Source organism: Coenobita brevimanus, chromosome 2, assembly GCF_032717465.1.
Source record: "Coenobita brevimanus isolate Jiangsu-jjx chromosome 2, ASM3271746v2, whole genome shotgun sequence".
NCBI lineage: Eukaryota > Metazoa > Arthropoda > Malacostraca > Decapoda > Coenobitidae > Coenobita > Coenobita brevimanus.
The window spans coordinates 33,369,339-33,386,362 of record NC_136955.1 but is presented as its reverse complement, the minus strand read 5'-3'; the positions used below and the strand labels follow the sequence as shown (position 1 = coordinate 33,386,362).

At 39.3% G+C, this 17,024-nt stretch overlaps 1 non-coding gene across 1 annotated transcript; it reads right to left on the bottom strand.

The window, feature by feature from the left end:
• Positions 1–13,146: 13,146 nt before the first annotated feature.
• LOC145392572 (5S ribosomal RNA) lies at positions 13,147–13,265 on the bottom strand. Its single transcript, XR_013896010.1, has one exon. It is a non-coding gene; the product is annotated as a 5S ribosomal RNA (ribosomal RNA).
• Positions 13,266–17,024: the final 3,759 nt, after the last annotated feature.

The window sequence follows — 17,024 nt, the reverse complement described above, 5'->3', positions numbered from 1 at the left end:
TTTTTTATCATGTAGGAAACACCTGTTGGTTGGTTATAAGGTTACCACCCAGTGTTGTAAATGATATTCTGGTTTACAGGAAATCATTTGGCTTGCCACTTAGTGTGGGGCTACCCTAACATTGAGTACTGCTACACTAGTGGGTGGATGATGGGCACCCCCACCTACTTCTTTTCTTGTTTAGAAAAGAGGAGTATGGCCCAACAGATACCTTGATATATATATATATATATATATATATATATATATATATATATATATACTTGTATATATATTTATACCTATATATATTTATACCTATATATATTTATACCTATATATATATATATATATATATATATATATATATATATATATATATATATATATATATATATTTATCTCCTGGTAGTTGTATTTACCTTTTTGTGACTCTACACTTCCTCTTCTGCCTGTTTTACCTTCATTCTTTCCTCTTCCTTCTGCCTGTAGGTGACTTTACACTGAGTGACAAGCCAAATGGTTTACTGTACACAGGGAAACCATTTATTATGCTGGAACGTAACCATATAACCAAATTATGGCGCCTAGTGGTCTAGTGGGTAAGTATGGCGCTCCAATCAGATTGAGCCTGTGCAGGTACATATCCAAGGGGTTGTTGGGGTTTATTTCTCATGCAATGCCACTCAGGGATGAGTAAGGCTGGTCACTCTCATCTCAAATGTCAGGACCAACTTGCCTAGCCCTGGGCTCCTGCACTCCTCATGGGGCAACACAGGATTGGATGATGATGTGTTTACCCAGTTGTGATGTACAGGAAATGAGCTATGCCACGTAGGGTCCAGTCTCCATTTCTCAATGTCAAATTTTGCTTTGAACTCGTTTAAGTGTGTGTGTGTTTGGACGTGTGTGTAGTAAGTATTAAAGGAAGGTGGTACTAATAGTACACACATGAATAGACCAAATCATTATTTTGTACAGTGAGTTATAGGTCTCGCATATACAGTAGTCCCTCAATTATCCGATGTAATAGAGCCAAAGGCATATCCAGGTAGTGGCAATGTCCTGATAATGAACAATATCCCCACTACTACACTCAGACCCTACCTATGCCCAACCTCCAGCCTATAGCTACCAAACCTATTTGTACAGTACCGTAAAACCGCCTAACTTCAGAGTTGAGTTCAACTTCGGACATTTGAGGAAAAAATGTAATGAACCAAAATAATGGGAATGTGGCTTTGTATTTTGAAAACCAAAAAATATAGGCAGTTAGGTGAAGCATTGAAGTGTATCATATTAAAACCACATGAACCTGAGATGAATGGAAGTATGTAAAAAAAAAATTGCAAAATTGGTTGAAAAAAATAACATTTTGTTGTTGTTGTTGTTGTTGTTGTTCCCCTGAAAACTTTGTCTGTGCAGAAATTTTGGATGTAGGTGCGTGAACCAAAACAGGCAGATTTTAAAGAACATTCATTGTGGATAACATGCACCAAGGGAATTTACAAAATGTTGTCACATAATCCTCTGAGAATGAAAACACTAATTTCACCTCACGTTTTTGTTTTTGCAGGCTAACTTCAGACACTAAGTTAAAGTAAGGTTCTTAACCCCTTAACCGCAGGGATGTCGGGACTGCGCTGTGTCCGTCCTGCAGGGATAATCGTGCTCTGACTGACTTTTTAAAAATATTTGTCAAAAATCAGTTATTAGTCCTAGAATATTACAATTATATAAGCGTATGGCACATACCTTCAGCTTTCTCCTGGGGTGTTTGTTGAGCCTTCGTCGACTACCGTAGGACTTGTGGAGACTTCTGAAGTTGGGTAACGAAGTCTCCACTTTACACTTCCCAATACTCCGTAATATGGTTACCACTGCCAGATATTATCACTACAAACACTATTCTATGAATTTCAAGTAGTTTGGAATCCATATCCCAAAAAAAAAAAGCACTGTGAAAGCAATGTATATTACGAGCACATACGAGCTTTCCACCCGCGTTCGTTCCCCGATGGTATTCTGAGGCTGAGCTGTCATTTAACACACTCACGCCTTATATTCCTGGTACTTTATTACACTTATTTATATATACAGTATTTATCCATAAGTTTCTTTTAGCACTAGTAGTTTATATCCACTCCAGGCATTCACATTCTCGTTCAGTAAACTAGTGTAGAGAGCGAAGTTTTCACATTCACTTTCACTATTTCAAGGACAGTAGCCTCTCAAATAACCCGAGGGTTAGGTTCCTAAGGAGGTCGCGTTAGTTAAAAATGCGTTATTTAAACATAATTTTCCCATGAGAAACAATGGTAACATTGGGGGTTATGTTCCTGGACTCTAGGAAAGTCTACCCATTTGCTACTCTAAACTTAAAAGCAACAATATTAATTTGAAAGAAAATCCACGTAAAATACAAAAACATTATATTTGGGGAGAAATAAACAACATTTGAGCTCTAGTTGGGCTGAAGCGTTGTTTACTTCTCCCCAAGTACAAACTGTTTTCATTTTTTACGTGGATTTTCTTTCAATTCTGCTTCATTCACGGCATTGTGAAAGTTCCTCAACATTATTAAAGCATTAGTAGGTCATAAGAACACAACAGTAAAAGCGATATTTTCATTACAGTAAGTACAGTAGGTCACAAACAATAACAACACACAACCTCACTTCATCTATGTATCACTCGTCATCTGCTGCTGTCCCTCCTCGCCCTGCTTCCCCACCTCCCACCACTCCCCACCCTAAATTTATTGTCCCTCCTCGCTCTGCTGTCCTTCCTCTTCCTCTGACTCCTGTGCTACTGGTGATGAAGTTAACTCCCTTAAGTTTTGTGTCTTCCCCATAAAGAACTGCTCTATCTTGGTGTGAATGGTTTTCTTCTTTCTGTTCTGCAGCATCAAGTTGTAACAATTTAGATCTGCCATCACTTTCCTGACCAAATTTTGTCCGAAAATGAGCCAAATTGCTCAGAATGGGGCCAAACTTCATTTTCAAATATTATAGTTCGAATAAAACCAGTTTAAGCAACAGGCAAATAAAAATTGTATTTATGCGTAAACTGCCACACACGGTCTATCAGCTCGGGACTGTCCAAGGCGCGCGGGGCTAATTTGAAACCATCATGTACGTGTAAAGTCGTGTTAAATTGAGAAACCCTTGTTAGTTAAACATATCTCCTTAAATATTTGCTCGTGTTAAAATGAAAATGCGTTTTTTAAACTCGTGTTAGTTGAGAGGTTACAGTATTTATACATGCTAGAGCGTAGCTTTCACTTTCACTTTCATTACTCCAAGTATTTATACTCATATTCTTATATTACTAATTATTTACATTTCTATTTACATATTCTATTTTATTTACATTATTTACATTTCTGTTTTATTTACACTTATGCACTGTCACTTGCAGTAACGTATAAAACTATTTTCCACTGTTCAATTACATTTACATTCATTGCTTTCACTTGCTATTTACACATTATTTACACATTATTTACATTTCCACTTGCAGTGTTTTAGAGTCACCAGAAAGATCGTAGTCACTGTCCATCATTATCATTGATAAATTAGCCAGTTCACATTCCACAGCAGAGTCACTTAGCCCTTTACCCCTTCCCACATGAGATTTAGCAGGGGTAGAGGTCACAGGGCCCTTTACACTGGGCTAAGAAGCGGCAGAATTGGACAGGCGTGAATCCGACATGGTTTCACCTTAAAAGACGACAGTAAACTGAATGATGTGGCCTAGGGGCAGGGAAGGGTTGACAGTGTTATCGTGGTGATGTCTGCTAATTTAAATGCAATGAAATGATTGGCAGGAAATCTAGACAATGCATAATAAATTGGGTAGTTCCTTGTGAATGTAAATATTAACCCTCTCCGGCACAGTCACGCGATTCGCGTGACGTGGCATGCACGCTGAAAAACCACAATCACTTGAATCGCGTGGTTTAAGCACAAAAATATTCGTCAGAAAATAAGTTATTGGCCGATTTGCGTGATTTTTTGATGCGTGATAGCGCCACCAGTACTCCCTGGAGGAAAGTCATTGGCAACGCTGCTTTGCTTTATCTACCTCAGCCGGCTCCTCCAACCTCAGTGTTTGTCAAGCAGTCAGGCGGTGGTGTTTGACAGCTCGAGGTTCCCTTTAAATCGTTCATAATTCTCCCCCTCTCGCCCGAGGCAAAGACCCTATTGACTCAGTGAGATAATACATTGTATGTGAACATATAGTGACGTGATATTGTCGATGGAACATACATATATGTATTGAAAAGCAATTCTGGCCATTAGCAATCGTTGGGCCTTGGAGCCAGAAGCATGGTCAGTGTAGCGGGGTTTCGCCACTCCGCCCCCCCGTAGGCCGTATGGCGTGAGTGGAAATATGTATATAAATGAAGCCAAGGCATAAATATATATTGTGTGAAAGATACTGTGGATGGCTTGGTGAAATTATGGAGCCAGCAAGCGTTACGTACGGCATGAAACAGAGTGTTGTGAAGGGGCAAACCTGAAGTCGGGAGGGGAGAATTAGCGGTGTTTTAGGGCTGGAATTATCGTGATTCTGATAGTGTAAATGCGTATGGAATTGTATGAAATATACGTCAAACAAGCTGCGAGTTTCCGTGAACGAGTGTGGTGTGTGCCCAAAATAGCGTTGCCTCATACTCTCAGGGAGAAGCTGACTCACACACACATTACATAACTCCTCATCTTCAAATCCCTGGTCTAACTGGATCAACACCTCTGGAGGAAGTGAGTTCTGCAAATTTTGTTGATATATATAATAATCTATTACCATTACCTCCCCAACTTTCAGACAAATAACCATTTTCTCCTACAGATTACACATATGAAAGAGAGTAAATCTCCACAGCAGTAACTATAGAAGAGTTATGTTTATGTGTAGTAGGTTATAACAATAGGAAAACATCCATGGAAGATGTAACAGTCTGTACAGACAGGGGGAAAAAAAGTTGGTAGCATAGTCTTCAGGCAGGTGTGCAAGGAAAAAACAGTGTATGTAAAAGTTGGTAGTGATCGGAAGAGTAACCTCACTTTGTCGGCCAATTACTCGAAAATTATTGGACATCGATTTCCTGTTACAACCATCATCAATACCACTAAATTCTACGTAAGATCAATACCAGAATGTAAGCCTTTGGTAGCGTTTTGGGGGGTAAAAGGCGAGAGAAATGTTTTTGTTCCTAGCGGTTGTTGTGTGACAAGCGCTTAGAGTAATAACATCATTTTGTCGGCCAATTACTCGAAAACTATTAGACATCGATTTTCTATTACAACCATCATCAATACCACTAAATTCTATGTATGATCAATACCAGAATGTAAGCCTTTGGTAGCGTTTTGGGGGGTAAAAGGCGAGGGAAATGTTTTTTTCCCTCGCGTTTGTTATCAGTGACATTCGCTCGGTGTACTAACCTCATTTTGTCGGCCAATTACTCGAAAACTATTAGACTTATTGATTTTCTGTAACAACAATGATCTATACCACTAAATTCTACGTATGATCAATACCAAAATGTAAGCATTATGTTATGTTTTGTGCGAGAAAAGGCGGTGGAAATGAGTGTCTCTTCGCGGCTGTTACCATTGATTAACGCTCGTAGTAATACTCTCAGTTTGTCGGCCAATTACTCGAAAACTATTGGACGTATCAATTTCACGTTTGAACCATGATAAAGAGCAGTAAATTCTACGTATGTACAATACATAACTATGTAATATTTATGATAAGAATTCGTTGTTACGTAGGCGGGAACATTGCGTACGCCGTGCGCGCATCACGAAAGTCAATCACGGACGGAGTGCCTAGTACTTTCTTTCGATTTACTCAAGAACTATGAGGCGTATGGGGTTCTTCTTTGAGATGGTTAAAGCTGGTGAATTTGGGCATATTACTATGTAATAAAAACATAAGGTGCCTGGGAATATTTAGCTATCAGAAGTCAGTGAATTTTTTCCGAAAATGGCTTTCAGTTTTTGGCCATTTTCTCAAAAAGTATACATCATATCACAACCAGATTTGTTTCGTTAGAAAGATGATGAAATTCTCTATAAAAACCTATTAGATCATTTTCCTGTATGATGGAAAACATTCAATCGGCGATGTTGGGAAGTGAAAACAGTTTACTCGACCATGCTTCCAGGGCTAATAACTTTTTTTTTTTTTTTTTTATGTTTTCCTGTGTTTTGGTCCTATTTATCAGATAGAACAAACATCTCTGCCTACCTTGAGAAAGGTTTGATAGGAATAAATGGATTTTTGGGTGGCGAAAATAAGGCAAGAATGTGTTTCATTCACCCAAATTTGCCGCGCGCGCGCTCCTGTGCCGGGTGGCTTCATCAAATAAAATCGTGAGCCAGAAAACTTACTGAAACTTATCGTGCGCGAGAGGGTTAATTAGGCCTCTCCCTTCCTTTCTTATATATATCTTTATTATATTTGGGGAGAAATAAACAACATTTGAGCTCTAGTTGGGCTGAAGCGTTGTTTACTTCTCCCCAAGTACAAACTGTTTTCATTTTTTACGTGGATTTTCTTTCAATTCTGCTTCATTCACGGCATTGTGAAAGTTCCTCAACATTATTAAAGCATTAGTAGGTCATAAGAACACAACAGTAAAAGCGATATTTTCATTACAGTAAGTACAGTAGGTCACAAACAATAACAACACACAACCTCACTTCATCTATGTATCACTCGTCATCTGCTGCTGTCCCTCCTCGCCCTGCTTCCCCACCTCCCACCACTCCCCACCCTAAATTTATTGTCCCTCCTCGCTCTGCTGTCCTTCCTCTTCCTCTGACTCCTGTGCTACTGGTGATGAAGTTAACTCCCTTAAGTTTTGTGTCTTCCCCATAAAGAACTGCTCTATCTTGGTGTGAATGGTTTTCTTCTTTCTGTTCTGCAGCATCAAGTTGTAACAATTTAGATCTGCCATCACTTTCCTGACCAAATTTTGTCCGAAAATGAGCCAAATTGCTCAGAATGGGGCCAAACTTCATTTTCAAATATTATAGTTCGAATAAAACCAGTTTAAGCAACAGGCAAATAAAAATTGTATTTATGCGTAAACTGCCACACACGGTCTATCAGCTCGGGACTGTCCAAGGCGCGCGGGGCTAATTTGAAACCATCATGTACGTGTAAAGTCGTGTTAAATTGAGAAACCCTTGTTAGTTAAACATATCTCCTTAAATATTTGCTCGTGTTAAAATGAAAATGCGTTTTTTAAACTCGTGTTAGTTGAGAGGTTACAGTATTTATACATGCTAGAGCGTAGCTTTCACTTTCACTTTCATTACTCCAAGTATTTATACTCATATTCTTATATTACTAATTATTTACATTTCTATTTACATATTCTATTTTATTTACATTATTTACATTTCTGTTTTATTTACACTGTTATGCACTGTCACTTGCAGTAACGTATAAAACTATTTTCCACTGTTCAATTACATTTACATTCATTGCTTTCACTTGCTATTTACACATTATTTACACATTATTTACATTTCCACTTGCAGTGTTTTAGAGTCACCAGAAAGATCGTAGTCACTGTCCATCATTATCATTGATAAATTAGCCAGTTCACATTCCACAGCAGAGTCACTTAGCCCTTTACCCCTTCCCACATGAGATTTAGCAGGGGTAGAGGTCACAGGGCCCTTTACACTGGGCTAAGAAGCGGCAGAATTGGACAGGCGTGAATCCGACATGGTTTCACCTTAAAAGACGACAGTAAACTGAATGATGTGGCCTAGGGGCAGGGAAGGGTTGACAGTGTTATCGTGGTGACGTCTGCTAATTTAAATGCAATGAAATGATTGGCAGGAAATCTAGACAATGCATAATAAATTGGGTAGTTCCTTGTGAATGTAAATATTAACCCTCTCCGGCACAGTCACGCGATTCGCGTGACGTGGCATGCACGCTGAAAAACCACAATCACTTGAATCGCGTGGTTTAAGCACAAAAATATTCGTCAGAAAATAAGTTATTGGCCGATTTGCGTGATTTTTTGATGCGTGATAGCGCCACCAGTACTCCCTGGAGGAAAGTCATTGGCAACGCTGCTTTGCTTTATCTACCTCAGCCGGCTCCCTCCAACCTCAGTGTTTGTCAAGCAGTCAGGCGGTGGTGTTTGACAGCTCGAGGTTCCCTTTAAATCGTTCATAATTCTCCCCCTCTCGCCCGAGGCAAAGACCCTATTGACTCAGTGAGATAATACATTGTATGTGAACATATAGTGACGTGATATTGTCGATGGAACATACATATATGTATTGAAAAGCAATTCTGGCCATTAGCAATCGTTGGGCCTTGGAGCCAGACGCATGGTCAGTGTAGCGGGGTTTCGCCACTCCGCCCCCCCGTAGGCCGTATGGCGTGAGTGGAAATATGTATATAAATGAAGCCAAGGCATAAATATATATTGTGTGAAAGATACTGTGGATGGCTTGGTGAAATTATGGAGCCAGCAAGCGTTACGTACGGCATGAAACAGAGTGTTGTGAAGGGGCAAACCTGAAGTCGGGAGGGGAGAATTAGCGGTGTTTTAGGGCTGGAATTATCGTGATTCTGATAGTGTAAATGCGTATGGAATTGTATGAAATATACGTCAAACAAGCTGCGAGTTTCCGTGAACGAGTGTGGTGTGTGCCCAAAATAGCGTTGCCTCATACTCTCAGGGAGAAGCTGACTCACACACACATTACATAACTCCTCATCTTCAAATCCCTGGTCTAACTGGATCAACACCTCTGGAGGAAGTGAGTTCTGCAAATTTTGTTGATATATATAATAATCTATTACCATTACCTCCCCAACTTTCAGACAAATAACCATTTTCTCCTACAGATTACACATATGAAAGAGAGTAAATCTCCACAGCAGTAACTATAGAAGAGTTATGTTTATGTGTAGTAGGTTATAACAATAGGAAAACATCCATGGAAGATGTAACAGTCTGTACAGACAGGGGGAAAAAAAGTTGGTAGCATAGTCTTCAGGCAGGTGTGCAAGGAAAAAACAGTGTATGTAAAAGTTGGTAGTGATCGGAAGAGTAACCTCACTTTGTCGGCCAATTACTCGAAAATTATTGGACATCGATTTCCTGTTACAACCATCATCAATACCACTAAATTCTACGTAAGATCAATACCAGAATGTAAGCCTTTGGTAGCGTTTTGGGGGGTAAAAGGCGAGAGAAATGTTTTTGTTCCTAGCGGTTGTTGTGTGACAAGCGCTTAGAGTAATAACATCATTTTGTCGGCCAATTACTCGAAAACTATTAGACTTATCGATTTTCTATTACAACCATCATCAATACCACTAAATTCTATGTATGATCAATACCAGAATGTAAGCCTTTGGTAGCGTTTTGGGGGGTAAAAGGCGAGGGAAATGTTTTTTTCCCTCGCGTTTGTTATCAGTGACATTCGCTCGGTGTACTAACCTCATTTTGTCGGCCAATTACTCGAAAACTATTAGACTTATTGATTTTCTGTAACAACAATGATCTATACCACTAAATTCTACGTATGATCAATACCAAAATGTAAGCATTATGTTATGTTTTGTGCGAGAAAAGGCGGTGGAAATGAGTGTCTCTTCGCGGCTGTTACCATTGATTAACGCTCGTAGTAATACTCTCAGTTTGTCGGCCAATTACTCGAAAACTATTGGACGTATCAATTTCACGTTTGAACCATGATAAAGAGCAGTAAATTCTACGTATGTACAATACATAACTATGTAATATTTATGATAAGAATTCGTTGTTACGTAGGCGGGAACATTGCGTACGCCGTGCGCGCATCACGAAAGTCAATCACGGACGGAGTGCCTAGTACTTTCTTTCGATTTACTCAAGAACTATGAGGCGTATGGGGTTCTTCTTTGAGATGGTTAAAGCTGGTGAATTTGGGCATATTACTATGTAATAAAAACATAAGGTGCCTGGGAATATTTAGCTATCAGAAGTCAGTGAATTTTTTCCGAAAATGGCTTTCAGTTTTTGGCCATTTTCTCAAAAAGTATACATCATATCACAACCAGATTTGTTTCGTTAGAAAGATGATGAAATTCTCTATAAAAACCTATTAGATCATTTTCCTGTATGATGGAAAACATTCAATCGGCGATGTTGGGAAGTGAAAACAGTTTACTCGACCATGCTTCCAGGGCTAATAACTTTTTTTTTTTTTTTTTTATGTTTTCCTGTGTTTTGGTCCTATTTATCAGATAGAACAAACATCTCTGCCTACCTTGAGAAAGGTTTGATAGGAATAAATGGATTTTTGGGTGGCGAAAATAAGGCAAGAATGTGTTTCATTCACCCAAATTTGCCGCGCGCGCGCTCCTGTGCCGGGTGGCTTCATCAAATAAAATCGTGAGCCAGAAAACTTACTGAAACTTATCGTGCGCGAGAGGGTTAATTAGGCCTCTCCCTTCCTTTCTTATATATATCTTTATTACGAGAATAGGTCATACGGCATATTTCAAGGGGAAATAAATAGGGAAAATTAGCGAACGAGTGCACATGGGGTGTTGCCAGGTGATAATTAGCCCATTCCAGATGTATGGCAGTATCAGTTACCTTTTCTCTTTCTTTTATATATTATTTTGTATAAGAAGAAGGCATAGGGCACATTTCAATGGATAAAATGAGTGGAACAATCCGTCCAGGATTTGCGTAGCACAGCATGGCAGGGCAGGCAGGAGGAGAGGGTAATGGAGGGGAGGTAAGGAGGGGAGTCAAGGACAAGGGAAAAGTGGCTAGATTGTCAGCAGTGGATGGGAGTACAGATGACATTAGCAGAACTGACTATAGCTGGGCTCTGGTAGTACTGATAGATGATTCAAGCCACCACTTGAAATCCCGGGCAAATTCAAAATAACACAGAATCACAAAAGTGACGCCCCGCGGTATGATCCCTTGTGCCCGAGCATCACGAAAGTGATGCCCCGGGGTTAAGGGGTTAAAGGTTCTTAAAGCATGTAAAGGGGACATGCCATATCTTTGTTAATCCCATAGTTGGTGACTTTAATGATGTAGATGGAGAAGACATCATTAAGGTTTTATCAGAGCCTACACTTGAGAGTAAGTCTAGAATGATCTTTGATGTTGATATCAGTCTCTGGCCTAAGTAAATCCCTATAGCAATAATATTGCAGTATAGCTTTAACAGTAAAGCCAAAGCTCAAGGTTTAAGTTTTGAATAGCTTATATATGGTATACCTCTTTGAAATTGAAATTACTATAACTGTAACGCTCATTGTTTTGATGTGAAAAGAGCACAAAGGAATACTGTTTTGGTTATTTTTCATTACCTGGTAGCCTAATATAAAAGGCTTAGTCACGGTTTAAGTTGCGGTACCAGTGATTTTCATGTGGCCAGTAATGTAATGTACCACTACGTTTATAACTGATATGGGATGTATATATATATATATATATATATATATATATATATATACTACTCAGTATTGTGATGTCAGTAAGTACAAAGGAATAGTTTTTTAGTCTCTTTGTTACCCCGTATCGGGTCTGGTAGCCTAAAGTTATAGGCCTAGTCACAGGGTTTTGGTTTAGAAAATTTTCTAATGGTCAGTAAGGTACACTAATGTGTTTTCATGTGTTTCATCTCCTAGTTGAAGTTTTTGTATGAATATGGTTAGCATAAAAAACATCAGTAAGGCAACTACTTCTGAAGTTTTGCAAGAAGAAACATTATTATTTCATTGATTTTTTTTTTTCATTATATGGGTTGGGTGTCCTGGGGTGTGTAGGGTCAGGAAAAGTTTGTGGATCCTATATGATTATTTTCATATGAAAATCACCTGACTGCAATGTGATTCAGTGCCCAATTGAGTGCTTTCAATTGTAGGGGTAAAAACAGAATATTTTTGTACTCGGTCAGTTATTAAACTTCTCACTGACCAAGGAAGTGCGTTTTTTTTTTTTTTTTTTTTTTTTAAGCCCCAAGTGTCTGAAGTATTGCTTGGCTGTCCGAAAATAGCCGCCACTGAAGTCTAAAGGCGTATACTGTATATGGCAAATCCTGTGAGTGTCCAAAATTAGCCACAGCTCTCCAAAGTTAGCTGATACCGATGGTAACTTCGGACTCTCAAAAATTTTGAATAACACCCACAGTTTTGACGCTAATTTTGTTCTCATTACTTGGCTTCAACTGCCACATCCCTGGACTATATATGGGTACCAACAGGGATTAGGTAATGCAACTCTACATGAAGTTATATGCAAAAAGCCCTCAAAAATGTCCAAAGTTAGGCAGTTTTACGGTACCTCTGTTTTCTTTGGTAGTGTTTTCTGGTCATTCAGGCATATCTAGACACCAAAACACACATAGGAATATCAAAAATTATTTTAAACACCAAGAAATTCACGGAAGAAAAAAATATTGAAAACCAAAAAACAACCTTCCTATACAATACTGTATGTACAGTACCTCTCCTAATTTTGGCAGTGTTTTCTCGTCATTCTGCCAAATTTAGACATCAAAACACACATAGGAATAGCCAAAATACTTTTAAACCAAGAAAACCATGGAAAAAAAAAAAAAAAAAAAAAAAGCCCACCTGTACACTACTGTATTTACAGTACCCTTCCTAATTTTGACACTGTTTTCAGGTCAATCTGCCATACTTAGATGTCAAACCACATAATAAGAATATCCAAAGTAATGCTAAACACCAAGAAAACCATGCAAAAAAAAAAAAAAAAAAAAAAAAAAAATACCAATGCATACAGTACCCCTCCAAATTTTGGCAGTGTTTTCTGGTCATTCTGCCACACTGAGACATCAAAACACGCATAGAAATATCCATATTGATGCAGAACACCAGGAAAAAAAATGCATAAACAACAAAAATCTACAAAAAAACTGAAAACGGTTGGAAAATATTTTATCTTTGTTTCATGAGTGATCGCTGCTTCCGAGGCACGAAAAAAAAAAAAAAAATCCACGGCCAGATATTCATTTTTTTTCATTCATTGCCAGACGCCATGTATCCCAAACAGGGTGGCCAAGGGCTTAGAGTTAATTGTTTTACAGGGAGGGGCACTAATCCTCCACCAACCCCACTTGACATGTAGGGAGAACGTTATGCCAACAGCATCTGGTGTTCCCAGGCGGTCACCCATCCAAGTACTAACCAGACCCAATGTTGCTTAACTTCGCTGATCGGACGGGAAGCGGTGTACTCAACGTGGTATAGCCGTTGGCACTGAAAATTGGTTATATTGGTATATATGGTATACCATCATCCTAACTGCTGTTTATACAATAAGAAGCTAATAAAAACACAGAAAACTTATGAGTAAAATAGCAAAACTATCTATCTGTCTATATACAGTACCTAGGCTGCTTCTCCCAAAGAAGGGGGGGTAGCCGAGCTAGGACGACACACTCCAAGTTTACTCACACACACACACACACACAGAGGAGGCAGCAAAGATTCATGGGGCACTACATTATTAACCTGCCCCATCCCGACGTTTTTGGACCTTTTTTTTTTTTTTTTTGGCTCAAACATCTGCTTTTGGTGAGAAACATCGAAAATTCATAAAGAAATCGCTCACCTGAGGTTTAAAATACCGGATTTAGGTGCGAGTACTTCCTTACCTGACTAGGTTTTCTAACAGGCTGGCACCAAAGAAAACGAGTTCTATGGGAGGGTAACTATTTTATCCACTCATAAACAGTATTTATTTATATACTTGGTACGAATTTATATGTAGTACAAGAGTATATTGGTTTTCAAACAGTAATATAGGCATTATAAGCATTGTTTCACTCACTAACTCATCACCATTCATGACCCTTTTTTCCCACATTACCTGATCATCATTTCTGACTGTTTCTTCCTTTAATGCTATGTGAACTTTGTCCTCCACATTGTCATCAATTGGGGAATCACTCTGGCCCTGAATGTCTTTATTGACCAGGTCACTGGTAACAGGTGAATTGTCGAGACAATGGCGTGCAAGGGGGGGGGGAGAGGTTATGCGGTGTAAGGCGTTGTTCCTGCTTGGCATCGTGTAGAGGAATAGAGGAAGGTGTTCTGTGTATACGTGCCAAAAATCACTAGCGAAATCACTCGCGAAAATTGAAAATTGTGCAAATTAGGGACCTTGCAATGTTGCTGTGTTAATTCACGTCGCCAGGACGGCGCGGGTTAAATATTACAATGAACAATGTGATGACGCAATGGGTCAAAGAAGAGACACGGTTCCAAGGTGAGGACACACCAGCAAGACTTGACTTATTGTTTACCAAAGAACCCGATGTAATAGAATCCTTGGAATATCTGTGTCCTATTGGAAAAAATGATCATGTGGTCATTGAGTTCCAGATGATAACAGGGAATGTGGAGTCAAGAGATGAGCTTTATAGGCAAGGAGGATACAACTTTGGGAAAGCAAACTTTATGGGATTGAGAAAATTTTTCGAAAATGCAGATTGGAGAAATTTCAGAGAAACAAGAGAGATACAGAGGAAGTGGGATATTTTTCTAGGCTTCTATAATTCGGGAGTGGAAAAATTTGTGCCAAGAGTAAAGGGGAAAGAAAACAGAAAAAAGGAGTGGTTTAATAGAAGGTGTATGATAGCAAAAAAAGAGGGGATAAGGCGTGGAACAATTGGAGAAAAAGAGGTAATAACAGAGCAAAGGAAGAATATAAAAGAACTAGAAATGATTACACAGGAATACGTAGAGAGGAAGAAAGGAACTTTGAAAAAGGTAAAATAGATAAATTTAAGGATGAACCCAAACTGTTTTATAGATTTGTCAGTGGCAAACTGAAACAAAAGGAAGGAATTACCAAACTGAAAGTAGGAGAGGTCCATAAAGATGCAGCAATGCCAGCAGAAATAATGAACAAACATTTCCAGTCAGTTTTCACTAATGAAAGTGAGTTTGTGGAAGGGGAGGGAGTGACTAGAAACGTAGTGATAAAAGATATAAAAGTGGAAGCATATAAAGTGTATAAATTACTGGAAACTCAAGATGTAAGGAAAGCCCCAGGACCAGATGGAATCTCTAATTGGGTACTGAAGGAATGCAGAAAACAACTGACGGATAAGATTCACAGTTTAATTGTGTATTCACTGGAAGAGGGGAAAATGCCTCAAAAATGGAAGAGGGCAAATGTGGTACCAATTTATTAGGGAGGAAACAGGGAAGAACCCCTGAATTATAGACCAGTGTCCCTAACCAGCATGGTCGCAAAATTATTCGAAAGAATTCTGAAAGACAGATGGATAAAATATCTGGAAGAGATGAATATTTTGGCTGATAGTCAATTTGGATTTAGAACTGGAAGGTCATGTGTGTCCAGATTGTTGAGTTTTTAACTCAAGAGCGATTGATGTGCTACAGGAGAGAGATGGTTGGGTGGATTGTGTGTATTTAGATTTGGAGAAGGCCTTCGACAAGGTACCCCATAAGAGACTAATGTGGAAACTAGAGCACATAGGAGGACTGAAGGGGAACCTTCTGGAATGGATGAGAGGCTTTTTGAGAGACAGACAAATGAGGACAGTAATAAAGGATAGGATGTCTGGATGGAGGGAAGTAACAAGTGGAGTCCCACAGGGCTCAGTGTTGGTGCCAGTAATGTTCCTGATTTATGTAAATGATATGGTAGATGGAGGGAACAGTTATGCAAGTCTGTTTTTTGATGATGCAAAGATCATGAGGAAGGTAGAGGTTGAGAAGGATTGTAAAATGCTGCAGGAGGATCTGGATAGGATACACGATTGGATCCGGATGTGGGAAATGAAATTTAATGCAAAGAAATGTAAAATATTGGAAATGGGTAAAAGTACCAAGAGGCCATCATTGAATTATGTGATGGGTAATGAGTTAATCACAAAGGCGAGAGAAGAGAAAGATTTGGGAGTGCTGGTCCAGGATAGTTTGTCACCTGAAAAACACATTAACAAGGCAGTTAGAGAGACGTATAAACTCCTGACTAATATAAGAGTAGCTTTTCATTATATGGATGAGGAAATGATGAAGAAATTGATAGTGGCCATGATTCGCCCCAGGTTAGAATATGCAGCAGTAGTGTGGTCCCCACACAAAAAGAAAGATATAAACAAGATTGAGAGAATACAAAGAACAGCAACCCAAATGGTCCCCAGTCTGGCAGATCTGGCGTATAGAGAGAGGTCGGAAAAGCTGGATTTGCCTTCCTTAGAAGAAAGGAGAAAGAGAGGAGACATGATTGCAGTGTTCAGGACCATGGTGGGAGTAGATAAAATTGACAAAAAAGATCTTTTTGTATGGGATAAGAGAGTAACAAGAGGACACAGAATGAAACTCAAGAAACCAAGCTGCTTGAAGGATATCAAGAAATATAGTTTTCCTTATAGATGTATAGACCTGTGGAATAGTCTGGACAAAGAGATTGTCGGGTCAAAAAACTTAAACGAGTTTAAAGCTAAATTTGACTTATTGAGAAACAGAGACGGGACCCCACGAGCATAGCTTATTTCCTGTATATCACAATTAGGTAAATACAATTAGGTAAATACACACATACATTTATTTGTATCTTAGCCCCAAGGGGAGAAGGGACAGTTCCTCACTGCATCACACGGCATGAGGGTCAACTACGCAGTGCAGTCAGTGACATCCACAGCAGGGCCCAACAGCAGAGCTGGTTTACCCCTGCCATCTCTTTACTCACACCTGACCTGATCAGCTGATCAGACAAAATGAGGGAGGATATCCCCTCAGGGCTACGTTGCCATTTATTCATTCACAATTTCTCTCTAGTCATTCCCATCACGGGCAGCCACTCTTCCTTGCTCAACAGACGTCCCTCTTGCATCTAATGCTCTCTTCACATTCTCCATCCATCCTATTCGTGGTCTTCCTCTCAGCCTTACACCTCTCACATCTGATCCTTTTATCATTTTCACCAGTCACTCTTCTTCCATTCTCTCCATATGCCCAAACCATCACAACACTCTCTG